The sequence below is a fragment of the Aethalodelphis obliquidens genome, unplaced genomic scaffold, assembly GCF_003676395.1.
Source record: "Aethalodelphis obliquidens isolate GAN/ISIS:26980383/991018 unplaced genomic scaffold, ASM367639v1 scaffold50, whole genome shotgun sequence".
In the NCBI taxonomy this organism is placed as follows: domain Eukaryota; kingdom Metazoa; phylum Chordata; class Mammalia; order Artiodactyla; family Delphinidae; genus Aethalodelphis; species Aethalodelphis obliquidens.
Window position 1 is genome coordinate 3974013 of NW_020837994.1, and position 19224 is coordinate 3993236.

At 53.6% G+C, this 19224-nt stretch overlaps 1 protein-coding gene across 4 annotated transcripts in view; it reads left to right on the forward strand.

Annotated features, from left to right (window-relative positions):
- Nucleotides 1-2695: 2695 nt before the first annotated feature.
- Nucleotides 2696-19224, forward strand: part of CAPN5 (calpain 5) — a 57485-nt gene continuing 40956 nt past the window's right edge. The window contains exon 1 of one of the 4 annotated variants that reach the window (XM_027083480.1): nt 2696-3265. The gene's annotated coding sequence lies outside the window, so the exon portion shown is untranslated. The other 3 variants (XM_027083478.1, XM_027083483.1, XM_027083481.1) reach the window with 3 other exon arrangements.

A 19224-nucleotide genomic window follows, 5' to 3' on the forward strand; every position in this document is an offset into this window, starting at 1 on the left:
TTGTGGCAAGCGGGGGCCACTTTTCATCACGGTGCGCGGGCCTCTCACTGTCGTGGCCTTTCTTGTTGCGGAGCACAGGCTCCAGACGTACAGGCTCAGTAGTTGTGGCTCATGGGCCTAGCTGCTCTGCGGCATGTGGGATCTTCCCAGACCAGGGCTCGAACCCGTGTCCCCTGCATTAGCAGGCAGATTCTCAACCACTGCGCCGCCGGGGAAGCCTGCTGATCAGCAACCTTCATTCCATCTATAACCTTAATTCCCTTTTCCCATGTAACCTAACATATGCATAGGTTTCAGGGATTAGGGCCTAGACATCTTTTGGGGGCCATTATTTCTCGTACGACGGTGTCCAATAAGTATTTGTTGAATAACTGAACAATAATGAAATAATGAACAAAAATTAATAAATTAACAGATGTGATTCTTTCACACGGACCTCTGTGATGTGAACTCATTCTGGACAGCTGAGTATCATTAACCCTGAATTCTCTTCCCACTTGCCATTTATCAAGTGCTTGTAACAGACAAGAAAGGATCCGCTTGCCCCTGCCCAGCCCCTCTAAATTAGCAAGGAGAACAAGGAACCTGAGAGGTGGAACACAGAACATTTCTGTGTCCTTGGAAAAGTCTGAATTCTGTGCTGTGACAACTTCCTCCCATTTTCCTGACAGGCAGGTGGATTATCCCCACTTTATGGGTAAAGAGATTACGATTCAGGAAACTCACAGCTCAGAAGAGTCAGGACGCCACATTTATAGACCTACTTTGTCACTCTGGGTCCTGGTCAACCCATCTCTGAAGCTGGGCTGCTCACTGTCACCAGGCCCAGCGAAGGCCCACGGCCCGCTCAGCCCTGGCACCCGCTGATGTTACCTGGTTCCCTTCCCCTCGCCTGGCTCATCGGGCTCTTTTGCGCCCCGCAGCCGCCAGGAGGCGCGCCCTGCATACAGTTTCCGCGCGGAGGCGGGCGGCTGGTCTTTGGGTCTGGGTAAATCTGGGCCCCAGGAGCCTGTGCTCCCAACTCCCTTCACCAGGCCGGCCTAGCTGACAAGAACCCCACGAGCAAGGAAAATGATAGGGCTGTCTCACTAACAAACACAGATGCAAAATCCTATACGAAACGCTAGTAGACAATGTGGCAGTATGTAAAAAGGATGTCAGAGCACCTAGATGGATTTATCGCAGAAATTTGAGGTGGGCTTAGCATTAGAAAAGGAATCAGAATACATGGATAAAAAAGGAATATCTGTCAATGTGGCACATCACATCAAGAGAAATATGAATATCTCAGACGTGGCGGGGGGAGGGAATGTTTGATAAAATTCAACATCCGTTCGTGATTTAAAGAAAATCTTGGTAAAAGGTGAAAGCATTTCCTTTAAGAGTCAGAAAAGACTAGACGTGTCCATCATCACCACTGTTCAACATTGTCCAAGGCTTGAGAGCACAGCAAGGCAAGATAAAGATTTAAAATGATAATGAGGGAATTCCCTGGTGGTCCAGTAGGTAGGACTCCACACTTTCACTGTCGAGGACATGGGTCGTCCAGGAACTAAGATTCCACAAGCCATGCAGGGCAGCCAAAAAATAAAAAAATAAAATGATAATGACTTGAAAAAAGAAAGAAAATTATCAGAACTTCAGAGGCTTGCCACCCTATCAGATCCAATTTCCCCACAAAATTAATGCTATATTCCCTATTCTGAAATGAAATTCTTAGAGAATCTAATCTGTCCACACATATATTTTCCAAAACTCAATATAATTCTTTTATTGTAATATAAAAGGTTAATAAAAGACAAATAAAATTGTATGAATTATGATGTGTAAATTCTTGGGCACAACAAAAAACTCCCTTACAAATTTTCAAATCTCCCCCCAGGGGGCAGTACACCTCACTGAGAACCATTAGCCTACTTAGAAAACCCACCAAAACACACACACAAATCCTACAGTTAATTAATTAAAATAATTTTTAAATGTACCAAGTCTTCCAGTACAAAATCAATGTACAAAAATCAATTTAACTTCTGTATAGTAGTAACAAGCGATCAGGAAAAGTCATTTGTAAAAGTACCACTTATAATAGAAATAAAAATGTACCTAGGACCGAATCTAAAAGCAATGCAAGAAAAAAATGTTAAGACATTTTTAAACATCTAAATTTAATATGTCGAGATATCATGTTATAAAGCACCTCCAAGCCCCTGACTTCCTTGTATCCTCCCCCCATCCAGGGAACAGGGATTATTATCATCCCCATTGGGCAGATGTGGAGACTGAGGCCCAGGTAAGTAAATGACCGGGCCTCCTGCCTGCCATTCCTGGGCCCTGACCACTGCCCCGGGCACCGTGCCTGACGTCCACCACACCCAGAGCCCAAGGCTGCAGCGGCACAAGGCCAGAGGCCAGGTCCCTAGGCTCCAGAGAGAAGGAGGCAGACAGCAGTTTGACACACACACACACACACACACACACACACACACACACACACACAGCCATGACATTATTTGTGACTTCAGCAAGGGAAAACCCCCTCAACCCATCTCAGCGGCACTTGGGAGCAGGAGGCAGTAACCCTTCGAGGCAGGAGGGGAGGGTGGAGCTCAAAGGTAAGGCCCTACCTCAGTTTCCTCCACCCAGATGCCATACCTATCCCCTCCCTCAAACCCGGAAGAAAAGAGCAAATAATGATTCTGGGGAGACCAAGTCCGAGCCTGAAGGGCCCGGAGAGATGCCTTCCCTGCCCCCAGCCCCAGTGGAAGGGAAAGCGGGCCAGAAAGGCGCAGTGGCTCCAGCGTCGCACAGTGAGGGCCCCAGGCCCGACCCCAGCTCGGAATGCAGCCCTGGGGAGCGGATGCTCTGGGGTTTGAACAATAACTACTTCGAGTGTTTGTCTGCTCGGGCCCTGAGTGAAGCCCCACCCGGCGCTGCCCAAGCAGAGTGAGGACTCCGCCCGTCAAGGCTGGGCTCTGAGCCGGAGGCTGAAGCCGGGAGAGCAGAACCACCGGCTTTGAAGGGGCCTCCCGGGCTGGCTGCCCGGCTTTCGCGGTGGGGGTGGAGAACTCTCAAAGTGTTAGCCTTGACTCAACGTCGTAACAGTTGTTAGAGCTGGCCTCTCTCCACCCTGGGACGGTCATTCGCAGAATGATTCTGTAGTGGTGACGACCCTCTCCTCCCCTCCAGCCTAGACTCAGCCTGGCCTTGGAGGAGCAAACAGGCCCATTAACCTATTCTCCCAGCTGAAGAGCAGTCTTTCCGAAAGGTTAGTTCTCATACTCCCAAGAACACAGAAATGACGTTTTTAAAATGTCTTTTTTTTTTTTCTTCTTTCTTTACTCCTGGTCTCAAGAGTTTGAAGCTATAGATAAGAGATTGGATTTGTATTCTAGAAAGTTCAGTTGGCTGTGGGAGAAGGGATCTGAGGGGCAGAAGGGGTCCTGGGGAGAGTGAGGCGGTTGTTTATTTTATTTTTGGCTGCGTTGGGTCTTCATTACTGCGTGTGGGCTTTCTCTGGTTGCAGCGAGTGGGGACTACTCTTCGTTGCGGCGCGGGCTTCTCTTGTTGCGGAGCACAGGCTCTAGAGCGCAGTCTCACTAGCTGTGGCACACGGGCTTAGTTGCTCCGCGGCATGTGGGATCTTCCTGGACCAGGGCTCGAACACATGTCCCCTGCATTGGCAGGTGGATTCTTAACCACTGTGCCACCAGGGAAGTCTGCCACCCATTTTATTTATTTATTTATTTATTGCTGTATTGGTTCTTCGTTTCTGTGGGAGGGCTTTCTCTAGTTGTGGCAAGCGGGGGCCACTCTTCATCGCGGTGCGCGGGCCTCTCACTATCGCGGCCTCTCTTGTTGCAGAGCACAGGCTCCAGACGCGCAGGCTCTGTAATTGTGGCTCACGGGCCCAGTTGCTCCGCGGCATGTGAGATCTTCCCAGACCAGGGCTCGAACCCGTGTCCCCTGCATTGTCAGGCAGATTCTCAACCACAGCGCCACCAGGGAAGCCCAGCCACCCATTTTTAATTTTAGAAGCTTTTATTGTTTTATGTCTGCTAAAGCTATTTCCTCCTCATAGTATTACTTTTTCAGTGTTCCCATTCTTGCATGTTTATCCTTCCATATGGACTTTGCATCTTGTTTAGGGAGAATTAACATCTTTATAATGTTGAGTCATAAAATCCAAGAACAGGGGATATCTTTCCATTTGTTCTTAGTTGGTGTCTTTCAAGAATGTTTTAAAATTTTCCTCATGTAGGTTTTATGCATTTCTCATTAAATTTGTTCCTAAGCACTTAATCTTTTTTTGTTTTTATTATGAAATGGGTTTTATCTATCCTTATGACCTTTGTTTATTATTTGTATATATAAAGGCCGTTGAATTTTGTATTTTAATTTTGAATCCTGCTACTTCATTGAACTCTTTCACTATTTGAATTAGTTTTATCATTGGTTCTCCGGTTTTTCTCTTTTTTTCAGGTATAACATTATATCATCTGCAAATAGATATAGTTTTTTTTTTCTTTACTCAGTCTTAGGCCTTAAGTTGATTTATTTTGTTTAACTGCATTGGCTAATACCTCTAGTACGATGTGGAATAGTGGCGTAGATAGAGGTTATTCTTGCCTTGTTTCTGGTCTTAGTGGAAGTGCTTCCAGTGTTTCTTGATTAAATAAGATGTCGTCTTTAGGACTACATTTTATTGTGTTGAGAACGTATCCCTCACTTCCTATTTCATTGAATGTTTTTATTGTGAATCGGTGTTGAATTTTGTTAAAGGCTTTCTTGGCATCTATAGAAAAAAATCATGGTTTTCCCCTTAGGTTCATTAATATGGTGCATACTTGTTATGGGTTGAATTGTGTCCCCCCAAAGATGTTGGAGTCTAACTTCCAGTGCCTCATAATGTAAATTTGGAAATAGGGTCTTTACAGAGGTGATCAAATTAAAATGAGGTCATTAGAAGGACCCTAACCCAGTATGACTGGTGTCCTTATAAACAGGGGAAATTTGGACACAGAGATAGACAGACACACAGGGAGAACACATGTGAACATGAAGGCGTAGATCATGGTGTTGTGTCTACAAGCCAAGGAGTGCCAAAGATTGCCAGCAAACCACCTGAAGTTAGGAGAAAGGCACGGAGCAGATTGTCCCTCACAGCCCTCAGAAGGACCCAACCCTGATGACACATTGATCTTGGACTTCTAGCCTCCAGATCTGTGAGACAATAAGTTTGTGTTTAAGCTGCCCAGTTTGTGGTACTTTCTTATGGCAGCCCTAGCAAACTAATGCTATTAATGGATTTCCTGTTATTAAACCAACTTTGTATTCCTGAATAAATCCCACTTGGTTTTGGCTGGTTCTTAATAATATCCAGGATACTAACAAAATATAAGCAGTGTTTCAGAGTAGCATGGAATTAAGAGCAACTCAAAGTTCATTTTGTCCTTCATATCCCTATTTTCCATGGTGTGTGCTCTCCCCTGGAGTCCAGTGTGACTCCCCCATTTCCCGAACTCTCAGGAGAATACTATTAGTTCTGCATGTCCTGAAAAGTTCTGTATGTCCAACTCCACTTCTCTCCCTGCGATCCCGTCCCCTTGGCTAGATGGCTGTGGGGGAACTTGAATGGTTACTTGAGTATTTTACCCTAAGACACCAGGCGTTAGGAGCCTTCACATTGAGCCATTTCCCATGCCAAGGGGCTTCCTTTAGGGTTCTCAAACAATAGTTAGACAATTAGATCTGTTGGGATTTTTAAAAGAAATTATTATTATAAGGATTTCACTTGGGAAACCCGTTACATACAGGAGCAGTGAAGATAGGGGTTTGCTGGCCTGTAGCAAAGAAGATTCTCTCCAGGGCTCTGGTGGGGTGGAGGCTATGGAGTCCTGCAGAGCTAGGAAGAGGGAACTAGGTCACAGCTCTGGGTGACAGAGACTCTCCCAAGACAAGAAGAAAGGGCTGCCCTGTGAGGAAATGAGCTCCCAGTTACAGGGGGATGCAGCAGAGGTTGGACATCCAGTCAAGAAGCCATCAGAGGTGGCCTTTCCCTGGGGGAGAGAAGAGGAGGAGGGGGATAGAGGAGGAGGAAGAGGGGAAGGGCATGAGTGGAGTCAGACAGGGTAGGGAGGATCCCAGTTCTGCTATTTCCTGATTGTGTGACCGGGGCATCTCCTGAGGCTCAGTTCTATCATCTGTAAAATGGGGCTAATGAGGGCTCCTGCCAAGGTGGTTGTGAGAATTACATGGGAAAAGCACCTGCACAGCAGGCCCCGTGATGGCATCATTCGGTGAATCAGTTTATAGCAACCGACCAGCAGGGACCTGGGGCCAGAGCATCATCAGAGCCCCGCCCCTTCCCCCAATTTTTTGGGAGACCAAGCTCTTCCTGGCTTGTCTGGAAACCTCTCCATCTCAACCCCCAACAAGAGCAGGGCCAATGCCTCCCCCACTCCACCAGGCTGGGTGCCCTGGACAGGTCACTGTCCCTCTCTAGGTCTCTTTCCTCATCTGTCAGAGAAGGTGGGAGCTGCCAGAGATGGGCTCTGAGGTGGGCCCTTCCAGTTCTAACATCCTAGGATGGCTGGGCTTCTAACCAGCCATGTGTACATGTCTCTGCTCTTGGGACCCAGTGTCTTCAGAAAATGAGGGGGTTGGGCTAGATTGAAATAACATCGAGAGCACTTACTTTGAGTCAGGGCCCACTCTAGGGGTTTTACATGGCTCAGTCCATTTAATCCCCACAACAACAGCATGGAGTGGGTGCTACTATAATAATTTTATAGGTGAGGTGACTGGGGCACAGAGAGTTTGGGTCACTTGTCCAAGGTCACACAGCTAATAGGAGCCCAGGCAGTGAGTCCAGTGTACATCTTGCAACCACCACGAAACACTCCTCTTGTGGCTCCAACAGTCAGAAATACAAAAGGGGGGCTAATTAGTCAGAGTGACTTAGAGGTACACTGGGAACACCGGAAGGAGAGATGAGTGGGCCTGAGCTTCTCCATCTGCGAAGGGATGAGCATAACAAACACGTCTGCCCTGCCGTCCCAGAGCCCCTACTGTGTGCTAGGGCTGGTCACTCACAAACCTTCTCAGTCTTATGTGGGAAATATGCCCCTCCTGCTGTCGCCCCATCATAGCATATTGAGTAAATAAATACTCAATACGGGCCTGGAGCTTGCTTTCCCCATCTGACAAGGGCCCTCCTTGTGACTCCTGGGGTCTGGGTCCCGCTCCCCCATCCAGAATCTTGGGGATGGATATGGACATGGAGATAGCGCTCGCCTCTTCCAGTCCTTCTTTTCCCAGCCCCCTGCCTCGGTGCCGACCTAGGCTGGGCTCTGGGGAACTCCCGGAGATGCTGGGAGGGAGGGACCGGAGAACGCGGGCCCGATCAAGCCGAGAGGGGTCGGGCTGCGCCGCGCAGGCCCCCAAATCCTCGCCTACTCTCCAGCGGGAGCTCTGCAGCCACCTTCCTGCCCGTTCGCCTCACAGCTCGGCGCCAGTTCGCATGCGCTGCAATCCTGGCCCTCCCGCCCAGCTGGAAACCACGCCTCTGTCCCCCAATGGGCGGAGGCCGCTGGGCGGGCCCGGCCGCCCGGGAGTCCTAGCTCGAGCCCCGCCCCAGTCCAGCCCCAGCTGATCTCCGGCCGGAGCCAGAGGCAGCTGAGGGGGCCGGTCCAGCTTCCGCTCCAGTGCCAGCGCCGAGCCCGGCATCCCCGAGTCCGCTGGACCCGCGGCGGCGCGGCAGGTAGGAGGCGCTGCGCAGAGGGAGGTGTGTGCGAGCGCGCGTGTGTTCATGTGTGTGTTTCGGAGGTGTGTGTGTGTGTGTTATGGGTGCAGCGAGGGCCAGCGCGTGCCCTGTGAGCGCGAATCGGTGGGTGTGGGGTTGCACATCCTGCAGCCGGGGAGGAAGGAGGTGAGCGCTGGCTTTGAGGCCCGGGGGGGGGGGGCGGGCGGGGACCTCCAGGATCCGCCCCGGCCCCGGGGGTTCGTCCCCACCCCCGCTCGAGGCTAGGGGCCTCTTCCCACTGTACCCGAGTGTCCGGAGCTGGTTTCATGGTGCTTACGCGCCGGGGTTTACCTCCCGGGGCTTGAACGGCCCTTGCCCTCCTCTTCCTCACAATTCCCCTTTCGTGTCCCTTCCCAGGCCTCCACCCATTCAATTCCACAACCCCTCCCGGGTACCTCCCCATCCTCCGTCCCCCGGCTTGGGAAAGGGGGCAAGGCCACAATCGATTCCCTTCCTCACCATCTTCCCAGGTTGAATAGGGGCCTTTTCTCCTGGGCTGCTGGGCTTGGGTGTGTGTGTGAGGGGGCCAGGGAGGCAGGGACAGCTGGGGGAGAATGGATCTCGGGCTGCTCTGATCCTGCCACCACCTTTCAGAGTTGGGCATCTGAGGAGACCCACCTGGGTTCCAGAGGTGAAGCAGGACGGATCGTTAACAGGTGCCAAGTTCTCGCCAGGCTTCATTTCCTGTGGTGGGATTCAGCCCCAGACCCCACAGGGTGGAGGAGAGTGAGGCACAGAGGGTGAAGTGACCTACTCTCTCTCTCAGGGTTGCTGAACCAGAATTTGCAGCTGGGTTGCCCTGGCTCTCAAACCAGAATCCTCTCCCTACACCAGCTTCGAAGAGAGAAGTGCCCAGGGCAGTTATTTGTAGGATTCTGGGGAGGGAGAAATCTGGGCAGACTTCCTGGAAGGGAGGGTGTTTGAGTGTGGGGCTCAGCCTACCCTATGAGTGTGAGGCCTCCTGAAGAAACTACTGTATTCTGCTGCAAGGATTGAAAGCCTCCCACCCAGGGTCTTTGGGCCTAGCCTTTGCTGCAGTCCCCAGAGTCCTGGGGTGGGGGTGGGGAGGCCTGGCTGCTTTCCCAGGCTGAGGGCGGGGCAAGCTGGGCCCAGCTGTTGCTGCTTCAGGCCAGAGCTGGGAGCCTGGACGTGGATGTGCTTAGGTGGGGTCATCGCCCCGAGGAACCTCTCTTCTGACCGACGAGGCAGATGGGTCAAACCGAGAAGGCCCTGCCCAGATTTGCACCCAGTGCTGGGTGCCAGTCCCTGCCCAGGAACTGGGGAAGGTTTCACTGCAAAGGATATATCGGTGCTGGGTGCTGAAGGATGGAAAGTTCACCAAGCAGAAAAGCAAGGGCAGGGCACTGCAGGCCCAAGGAATAGATGGGTAGAGGCCTGGAAACGTAACTGAATGATAGCCCATAGGGAGGGGCATTAAATCATCAGAAGTGCATCCCAGAAGTGTCGTCTTTGGCTCTGTGGTGGGTGAGTTGCTAGGGAGCCCCGAGCAGGGGGAGGCCCCTTCCTCTTTCCCCTCGCCTCTCCCCTCCCCAGCTCCCCACCCAGGGCTAGGCTTGGCACCTGAGGGGGGCATCTGATAGGGCTTCCCAGAGCCTGCACAGGAGGGGTGGTGGAGCAGGGGGGAGGGGGGGAGGGGAGCCCTATCTGAGACGGAGCCACCACTGGGGGTGGAGCGGGTTTGGGGGAAGTCGATGAAGTGTGAGAGGCCTGTGGGCTTCGGGGGATGACATCCAGGCCACTGCTCCCAGGCCAGTGCTGTCTCTGGCTGCTTCTGCCCCTGCCTTCCCTGTGGGCTCTCAGGACAGCCCTGAAGCCCTGATCCCTAAACAGGTGGCCCTCCCGGAGGCCCCAGTGGCCACAGGGAAGCCTGTCTCCATGACCTCTCCTACCTGCAGGGCCTGTCATTGTGTCACGCCTCCTCCTCGCTGAGACTGGCTCTGCACGTGACCTTGAGACAGGGAACTTCCCCTGTGAGTCTCAGTTTCCTCATATGCAAAATGGGGGTAAATGCTGCCTAGTCATAGGGATTTAAGGGTTGATGATGAAGTTAAGTCCCGAAAGTGCTTTACGAAGTACATGGTGTCTGGTAGTCATTATAACTAATAGTACCTAACAGTCAGCACCACTTAATCCCTTCTTCCCTGGGGGAGGGACAACCCAGAGGAAGGAGGGGCCGACTTTGGGTGGAGAAGGGTGAAAGGAAACAGGGTCTCTCCCATTGAAGTGGAAGCCCCTCTTGGCTTCAGTGGTTGAGAACTGTGGCCTTCTCAGCCCTCCTGTGGCGGGGCTCACTATCGGGGCCTGGCAGGTGAGAAGTCTGTCTGCTGCTGGTCTTCTCACCTCACGCCTGACTTTCTCTGCCCCAGGGTCCTCAAGTGTTTTGAGTGCCTTTAGAACCCCCTCCCCTCCACCCCTCTAGCCCCTCCGGAGACCTCTTCTGCCCCTTCATGCCTCGCCCTTTCTGCTCAAAACATTCCTTGGCTGGCCTCCCGGGCCTCGCCTTGAGGACCGCAGACTCTGCAGCTTCTTCTCCTCCCTGGGTCGATGGTGATGCCCTGGGATTGCCTCACTTTAGTTCAGGCCGAGCTGCTGACTTCACTTTGGCCTCAGGCCTTGCCTTTCCCTGTTCACTAATGGCAAAATGGGCCAAGTCCCTTTGGGGTTCTAATCCAGGTTTTTTTAGGAAGCCAGCCTTCAGGCTTGGACGTAGGAAGTTGCGAAATGTGAACATTTGCTCGCCTGTAATGGCCCGAGCTATTGCTCCCCGTTCTAACTGTTCAGGGATGTGTTTCTAGGGGTCTCAGCTTTCCCAGGACCAGGGGTATGAGGGTGCCACTGGCTGAGGCCATGGTGGCTTGTGGGCGTGGACTGTGGTTTTCTGCCACAGTGGTGCATGTGGTCAGCTGTGAGACAGGGGACTGGTGGCCGGACTAGACCAAGCCCATTCATTGGTACCCAGCCGGCCAGCGCTTTCAGGGTACGCCCAGGATGGCCTCAGGATCTTGCAGCCTGGGGGACAAAAGGCAGAGAGCCTGCTGGCCTGATCTGCCTGCCCCTGCCCAGCCAGCCCCTGCCCCCTTGCCCACTGCTGGGTAACTTCTGCTAGTCAGGGTGCGGTGGTAGGACTCAACTGGTGTGTTACTAATAATATAGTAACTAAGACACTGGAGTTTGGGGTGGCTTTGTTTTCCACTGGAGCAGTTCATCCTCGCTCACTCACTTCCTTGAGCAGGAGAGAGGTGTGAGACTACATACTTACCCACAGGAATGATGCTAATGGTACACATTGCCTTTCGCTGCTGTAACAAATGAACACCAATTTAGTGGCTTAAAACAACACAAATTTATCCTCTTACTGTTTTGGAGTCAAAAGGCTGAAAAGAGTCTTATGAGCTAAAATTAAGGTGTCAGGCCGGTTGCCTCTGGAGGCTCCAGGGGAGCCTCTGTTCCTGTGGCTGTCGGCGTTCCTCACGACCTCATCACCCCATTCTCTCTACTTCCGTAACCTCATTGCCTTTTCCTCTTTTGGAGTCAAATCTCCCTCTGTCCCCCTCTTAAGGACACCTGTGATTACATCTAGGGCCCACCCGGATAATCCAGGATAATCTTTCCATCTCAAGATCCTTAATTACATCTGCAAAGTCTTTTTTGCCGTCTAAGGTTAACATTCTCGGGTTCCAGGGATTGGGATGTTGGCATTTTGGGGAGCAGTTATTCAGCCTACCACAGGAGCCAACTGCAGTGTCATTGCAGGCGCCATGGGTGCCCACAGCTGCTTCCCCGAGGGGGTCACCCTCAGTGTCTGCTTCCGCCTCAGCATAGGAGCCTTTGCCGGCAGAGCCTGGGCTGCTGCAGCTCTGGCCCCGAGCCCAGCCTGAGGCCACAGTAGGCAGAGCTCAGGGATGTTTGGAAGAGGGGAGCGTGCTGGCGTGTCCCCACGGGTTGACCCAGAGACCAGACCCCATCCTGGGGTCCTTAACATAAGAGTAGGTTAAGCCTTCCAGAGTGGAGTGCATCTCAGACATTCATTCACTAGCCCCAGTGCTGTGCAGGGTCACTTGATCCCCACCGCCACCCTGTGAAGGCCAGGCCGGGAGTCCCATTTTGCAGATGAGTATACCAAGGACAGTTGGGGCTAAGCCCTGCCTAGAGCAGAGATGTGTGAGGGGAGCCAGGGGTGAGGGCAGGTTGGGCCAGCAGAGCGGGAGACCTGCATTTCATAGATGAGAGCTCTGAGGCACAAAGAGGTAACTGTTCTTGTCCCTTTCTGGCCTCATTCTCCCCATCTGAAGATAAGGATGTGGACAGGACATTCCGAGGCTCTGATTTCTCCTCTGGGCATGGGGAGGAGGAGGCACTGGCGTTCAAGGCTGCTTCGGGCAGGAATGTGACATGGGGCAGAGCAGCGCCTGGAGCCCGGAAGTGCCGCCAGCACGCCGCTTGCCCAGAGACATGGTTGTCATCCTGGGAGGTCGTGAGCCTCCTGGTGCCTCCAAGGAAGGACCCCCAGCCAAACCCCCAGACAGCGCCTGGCTGTGTGCTGTGGCCCTGCCCCAGTGTGGGTCTGCGTGGATCTCCATGGCCAAGGCCATGCTTTGCAGGTCCATTTCTACAGCCTGGTCTCCCTGCCTGCGTCCTGGCCTCCTTTCCATCCAGACTTCTTGTGAATCCTCCAGGAGCCCAGCTCACACCCTGGCACGCTCCTGAGTCCTTAGCCTGGCTTTCAGCGTCCCCATAACCTGGCTGTGGCAGTGTTGCCTTGCTAGCCCTTTCTTCCTCTCCCCTGCACCCTGTCCTCCCGCCTTGCCTAAATGGTTTCCTCCTCCCAGAAGGTTCCGTCTTCCTCTGAACCTTCCAGTTCTGTCTCTTAAAAATCACAGCCCACCCTATGAGCTCCTGCTTAGATGCCGCCTCCTCCTCGAGCCTTTCCTGCCCCGTCTGAACGCATCACTGCCCTCTTAGTGCAGATCTCTCTGGCTGGTGCTGGGGTTGCTGTCTCTCCACCACCAGGCTGACCTCCCGGGCTGAGCCTGGTCCGACTTTTCGCTGCCCCCTTGGCCAGGCGCAGAGCAGGTGTGGGAAGGTTGAATGGGGGCATGCGGCTGAGTGGGACTCCCTGGAGCTGATGAGTGGGTCACTGCCTTTGCTTGAGGGAGGGAGTGGTGGGCCAGGCAGAGCAGAGCTCTGACATGAGACAGGCTCCTGACTGTCCTGAATGCACCTCTTCCCTCTCTGCCCCCCCTGGGCCTCATCTGTGCAATGAGAACAGTACAGCTCATTTCTGAGGGTGTGCAGGAGTTTGACCTAGGAATTGGGCCTCAGTTTCCCAGTCTGAGAAATGGGCACCATCCCACCAGGTTTCCAACCTTGGTTCTTGGAGGCAGGTGGTGCGAGAGGCACAGACTACCTATGCAGGAAGCAGAAAAAGAGGCTGTCCTGGTGACAAACAGAGCTGATTGGAAAAGAGCAAGAAGTGTCCCCCTCTCCACCATTCAATGGTGAGAGCCTGCAGGCCAGAGAGGGCAGGGTCTTGCCTGAGGTCACACAGCCCAGTGGAGCTGAGGCAGCTTCAGTGACCTGATCAAGTCTCATTTTTGTAGGTTGTTTCCCCTGTGGGGAGTGAGCAGCACCTGTGAGCTGCAGGTGTCAACCCCGCCCCAGTAGGGTAAGAAACAGCCGCTGCTGCTCCGGCGCTCAGTGGCGCCTGCCCCTCCCTCTGCACTTTCTCACCAGATATGCTGCTGGGCTGGGTTTCCCAGGCCCAGTGACCTTCAGTGCCCAAGCCAGCTGCTCACCCTGCCCGATGCCGAGCCTTGGTCAGCCTGCTGCCCACGAAGGTTCCCAGCTTCTTCCTGTCCCTGCTGATGCCCGGCAGATCCAGCTGGATCTCACCTGCTTACTGAGGCTCCCCGGCCCCCTCCTCACAACACCCAAGTCCCAGTGGGAACCGCTGAGGGGCAGAGGCCACACAGCGAGCCAGCCCCGAGGCTAGCTTTCCCCTCAAAGACACGGCCAGCCGGGGGACATCAGCACCCCAGGACCGCTGCCCCCCAGGACCAGCGAGGGACCCTGAGCCCCAAACACGCCTGGCCCTGCCCTCCAGACCCACTTGTCTCTTAGCACAGAGCGCTTGGTCGGGTTTACGTATTAGAAAGCTCACTGCAGCTGGGTGGAGACTGGATTGGACACAGATAGAAACCATAAGGGGAGGGCAGTGGAGAAGAAAGACAGGATTTCCCGGTCCCGGTGACGCCTGCTCGGCCTTGGCCAGAGTGACTCACTGGGCCTGGCCCCCTGGTTCTGCTGCCGGAGCCCCCGTGGCCCCGGCGCAGCTCACGCTTCTCGCCCCTTCTCCCCCGCCACCCCGCCATCCGTTCCTCAGCACAGGGTGCATGGGGGAGATGGGGTCCTGGGAGGCCACAACACAACCACAGTCGGACACAGAGAGATGTGTTGAGCATGTTAATGAAACGGTGGCTCGTGGGGCAAGAGAGGAGTGGGAGTGGCTCTACAATAAAAGGGAAGGAACTCATTGATAAAACCCAAACTCTGAGGCTCCAGGCCCCCTCCCTGGCCTCTGGCCTTCCCTGCCCTGGCTCTGGCTGAGGCTCTCCCTGGCCCGCGTTACTGCTTCAGCACCTGACCCTCGGTCTCACCCCTCCACCCCTCCCTGGCTGCCCCATGCCCTCAGTGAGAGCCCACTTCCCAAAGCCGCCATCCCAGTCTTGCAAAGCCAGTCCTGCCAGCTTTCCCCACTCAAAGCTCTGCACCCTGGCCTTCCCTCCACCTGCAGTGCATCCTGCCTGCGTGCTCCCCCTGCAGATTCCCGCCTAGCCTTCCAGCCCTGCTCTGTCCAGTTCCATCTTGGAGAGACACCACCATTCTTCCTGCCCCTATAGCCCCACCTGCAACATGCATTGCTTCTGGGACCACTGACCACAGTGTGTCTGGCTTAGTTCTTGGTCTGTGCCTGTCACCCCGTGCCTCTCCTCCCTGGGACTGCTGTGAGCATCTGACCCCCTCCTGTCAGCTCAGGACCAGCCCAGAGGGGTGCCAGAGAAGACGAGCACGTTGGAATTGACTGTTCCCTGAATTACAAGCTGCAGCTGTTCAGCCCTTCCCTGGTCATGTGGCGTAGGGGAGAGGGCTCTGTTGCCTGGAGTGGGATGTGGTGGGAGGTTGAGGGAGCGGGGCCGGGGTCGGGGAGCTTTGTCTGTCGGGCATCCTTGGCTCCTTCGGCCGGCCCTGGATGACACCCACTCTGCCAGGCCATGCTGCGCCATGGGCACCCACTGTGGGGTGTGGGAACTGGGGCACAGAGGAGGGACCGCAGCAGGCCTCCTGCAGTCTCCTTTCACTCCCGCAACTGGCTGGTCCCCAGGTAGAGTTGGGTCTGCCTCCCACCCAGCTCTGCGTTCACACATGGGCACACAGGCTCTCTGGCCTGCCTTCCGGTTTTGCTGCCCTGGTCGTGTCCTTTTCCAGTGCATTCTCCATGTGGCAGCCAGGCGGATCTCAAGTCCCTCCCCTGCTCAGCACCCTTCCCGCTCTCCATCACCTCAGGATGAAGCCCGATCCCTGCGCCTGGCCTTCCCGGACCTCTGGCTGGGATCCTGGGCAGCCTTGCCTGTGGTCTCCTCCTGCACCCACACCGCCACTCTGCCTCAGCTCAGTTCCTTTCCCTGAGCGCCCTGCCTGCCCTCAGGGCCGAGAACATCTCCTGAGGATGGGGCCTGGCTGGTTGGTACCCCCTCCTCAGAGAGGAAGCTTTGGAGGTGTGTGCCCTGTGGGGTGTGGGGCTGCCACCCCGACCTTGTGGGATCCTCTCTTGGACTTGAGCACCTCAAGGGTCAAAGCCACAGGTGTCCTGAGAGACAGAGGAGGCGGCTCGCAGGAAGTCACAGCCTGTGCATGAAAAAGGCCGAGCCTGGACTAGTGCTGTGATCCAGCCCGGGCTTCTTCCCTGCTCTACACCCCCTGGGTCTTCCCACCCTGGGTGCCAGGCAGAACCCTACGGGTATGTAATGTCCCCAAAACTGGTGGGATCGGGGTCACTAGATTCAGCTAGGCCTTCTTCCCAGGGCCCCTGCACAGGCTTTTTCTGTTTAAGATTTTATTAAAGCACAACTGACCTACAGAACAATGCTTAAGTCATAGATACGTAGCTCTGTGACCCTATCCATGCGGCCAGCACCCAGATCAAGGAGCAGTGTTACTGGAACCCCAGAAGCCCCCCTCCTACCCCTTCCAGTCACTACCCCCAAAGGCAGCCACCATCCTGCCTTCAACTCACCATAGATGGCTTATATCTGCTTTGCAGTTTTACATCAGTGGAACCGAAGTATTGTTCTCTTGTTTACTATTGTGCTCATGAGAGCCAGCCATGAGTTGCATGCAGCAATAATTTGTCCATTTTCATTACTGTATAATATTCCATTAAACACCATATTCATCCTTTCTTCTGGTGATGGACATTTTGGGTTGTTTCTAATTTTTATCTATAACAAATACTACGACTCTAAACACTCTTGTACTTGTTTTTTGGTGAACATGTGCACATGTTTCTGTTCAGTATCTACTTAGAAGTAGAATTACTGAAAGAGTATGCATTTGTCCAGCTTTAATTGATGCGGTCAGATGTTTTTGCAAAGTGGTTGTATTAGTTGACACTCCCACCGCCAACGTGGAAGAGCTGGACTTGGGGGGGAGAGAGAGAGAGAGAGAGAGAGAGAGAGAGAGAGAGAGTGTGTGTGTGTGTGTGTGTGTGTCTGTGTGTGTGTGTGTGATGTTTTCCCCTGCAGCCATTCCGGTCAGGGCGTAGTGGTATCTCATTGTGCTTTTAATTTGCATTTCCTTGATGATTAGTGAAGTCCAGCACTTTCCTTCCATCTATTGGCCATTTGGATATGCTCTTTTTCTAATATTTTCTTCAAAAAGCATCACTGTTTTACCTTTGGTTAGATTTGCAGTCTATGTGGAATTGCTTTTGAGTGTGGTGTGCGTTCGGGGTCAAGATGAAGCTTTTCCCACACGGATAGCTAGTCAACTGAGCACCATTCATTGAAAAGACCATCCTTTCCCTAATGCACTGTGATGTCACCTTTTGTCAAAATCAGGTGTCCTCGTCTTGGAGGGCTCTCTAGTCTGTTTGTCTACCCTATGCCAGCCCCACACTGTGTCAATCACTAGAGCTTTGTGAAAGGTCTTGTCACCTGTGAGTGTGAGTCCTCCAGCTGCTCTTTTTCACATGGGCTCGGCTGTTCTTGGCCCCCCGGGTGCTGGCTCTGTTATCCCACCCCTTAGAGGAAGCCCCAAGGCTCAGAGGTGAGGTGACTTTCCCCTGCCACACAGTTCTGGAACGCAGTCTTGGCTTCTTCCTGGGCAGCACCCTGCCCTCCAGGTGTGATGTAATGCTGCGGTGCCCGCCTGCACCACTGGGAACTTAACAGATTTCTGGAAATCACCTTCCTTCTTCCTTGATATTTTTGAAAGGAAGCTGTGCGTTTACTCTAAATGGAAAGTCAGTATTACTCTCTAAGTACAAGGTAACTGGAAGAATCTTAAAACTGAATGAAAACAACAGAAAAATCCCTTCCGTTGCAGCCAGGTGCTGTTGCTGTGAGCCTGGGGCTGGCTCTTCCTTTGTTAAGTAGGTGGGCAAGGGCCGTGAGGGTTTCAAGACTTGCTGGACCGAACTGAGTTCTCCTTGAGAGAGAAGTGGATGGGGAATAACTTTCTTACTGACTTATTTACTGCCACGTAAAGCAATTTAGAGCGACCCCTAAAATGATCACAGTACTAACGTGGGGCCTGCTTTGGGAAGCCCTGGTGTGATGAGGAGGCTGGAGGCTTGAGGTCCAGCTCATGGGCTGCAGGTTTTGTGCATGTTCCTTTTATGTTCTCATCTAAAAAATGGAACTGAAACTGTCTCCTGTTTCCCCCTGGCTGCGGTGGCTGAACTGTCCAGGAAGGCTCAGTGCTATCTGCCCCCGCTGTAGCTGGCTCCTTGTAGCCTGCTGCAAGATGAGCCCTTACTCTGCCCACGCCCCCCTGGCCTGTCCCTGCCACCTCCAGCAGGTCCAGGGACAGCAGATCAGGGCACACCCTCCCGGAAGGAGGTACACACTGTTTCCAAGGTGAGGATAGATAGAGCTCCTATTGGGCAGGCCCCGGGGCAGATGCCACCTTAGAGGCTGGAACCAGGAAGGGCTGATAGCAGTTCAGAGGGGTTAGTAAATTGCCCAAGGACACACAGCGCTAAGTGGAGCAGCTGGGATTCAAACTCAGGTCTGACTGACCTGCTGGAAGGCTGGGTTCCCTGAACTCCCTGGTGGGTGCTCCCATGCCCTTGTTCTGACCTGGGTCAGTGCCCCCATGCTCAGTCTGTGGAATCCCACTGTGCCAGGCTGGGTCTGAATCAACTTGTGCTTTCCTGCCTCTGAGCCTTTGCTTGAGCTATTCCCTCTGCCTGGAGTGGCCTTTCTCTCCTAAAGCACAGCTGAATTCTGGGTCCAGGCCTTTGTGAAGGCTTCTTTGTGTCCCTCTCGCTGGAATGACTCATATTCCATGCTGCCTTGTGTCTGTTGGCTGCAGTAGACCATGAAGTTCCTTGGGGACAGGAACCCTGAATTGTTGTAACCCTCCTGGCAGGGGAGGCACATACTAGATGTGACCCAGACATCCGTGCTGACATCCCCCAGGGACACAGTGCATTGAAGTACGCCAAGTGCTAGTCCATGCGGCCATGTCTCATTTGATCCTCCCAGAGGCCCTGGCACATTATCTCTTCCTTCCACACAAGGACCATACAGACCAGAGAGGTGACGTGGCCTGTCCAGGTCTCACAGCTTAGGGGGACATTGCGAAACTAAAGCCAGGTCTCCGTCAGGAGCTAGAGAAGGGCTGGGCCACAGCAGAGAGCTCCAGGGCTTTAGCTGCATCTTCCACGGACAGCATCAGGAACAGGAGGGGAGGAGGGGAGACAGAGAGAGAGAGAGGCCTGATCTAGTGGGAAGGGGCGAGCCCTGGCCTTCAGGAGACCTGAGAGCTGGTGCAGCTCTGACACGGAAAGCTGATCCCCCTTGGGAGTCCTGGGCACTCTTTGAACCTGTTTTTCCCATCAGTGAAGGAATTCCTCATGCATCATCTGTGTTGGCTCATTCAACCCAAATTCACTGAATCCACCCCCGCTCCCCAATGTTGGACACTAGGGATACAGAGAGGAGCTGGACATGGGCTCTGTCCTGGAGGGGTGTAGGCTGGGGAGACAGACGAGTCATATGCAGATGGGGTACAATGTAACGGGCGCTGTCACAGGGGTTCCAGGACTGTGGAGGTAAGGGGAGGAACAATGTCACACAGGTGGGAGGTACTTGGGCTGAGTCTTGAAAGGTGACCAGAAT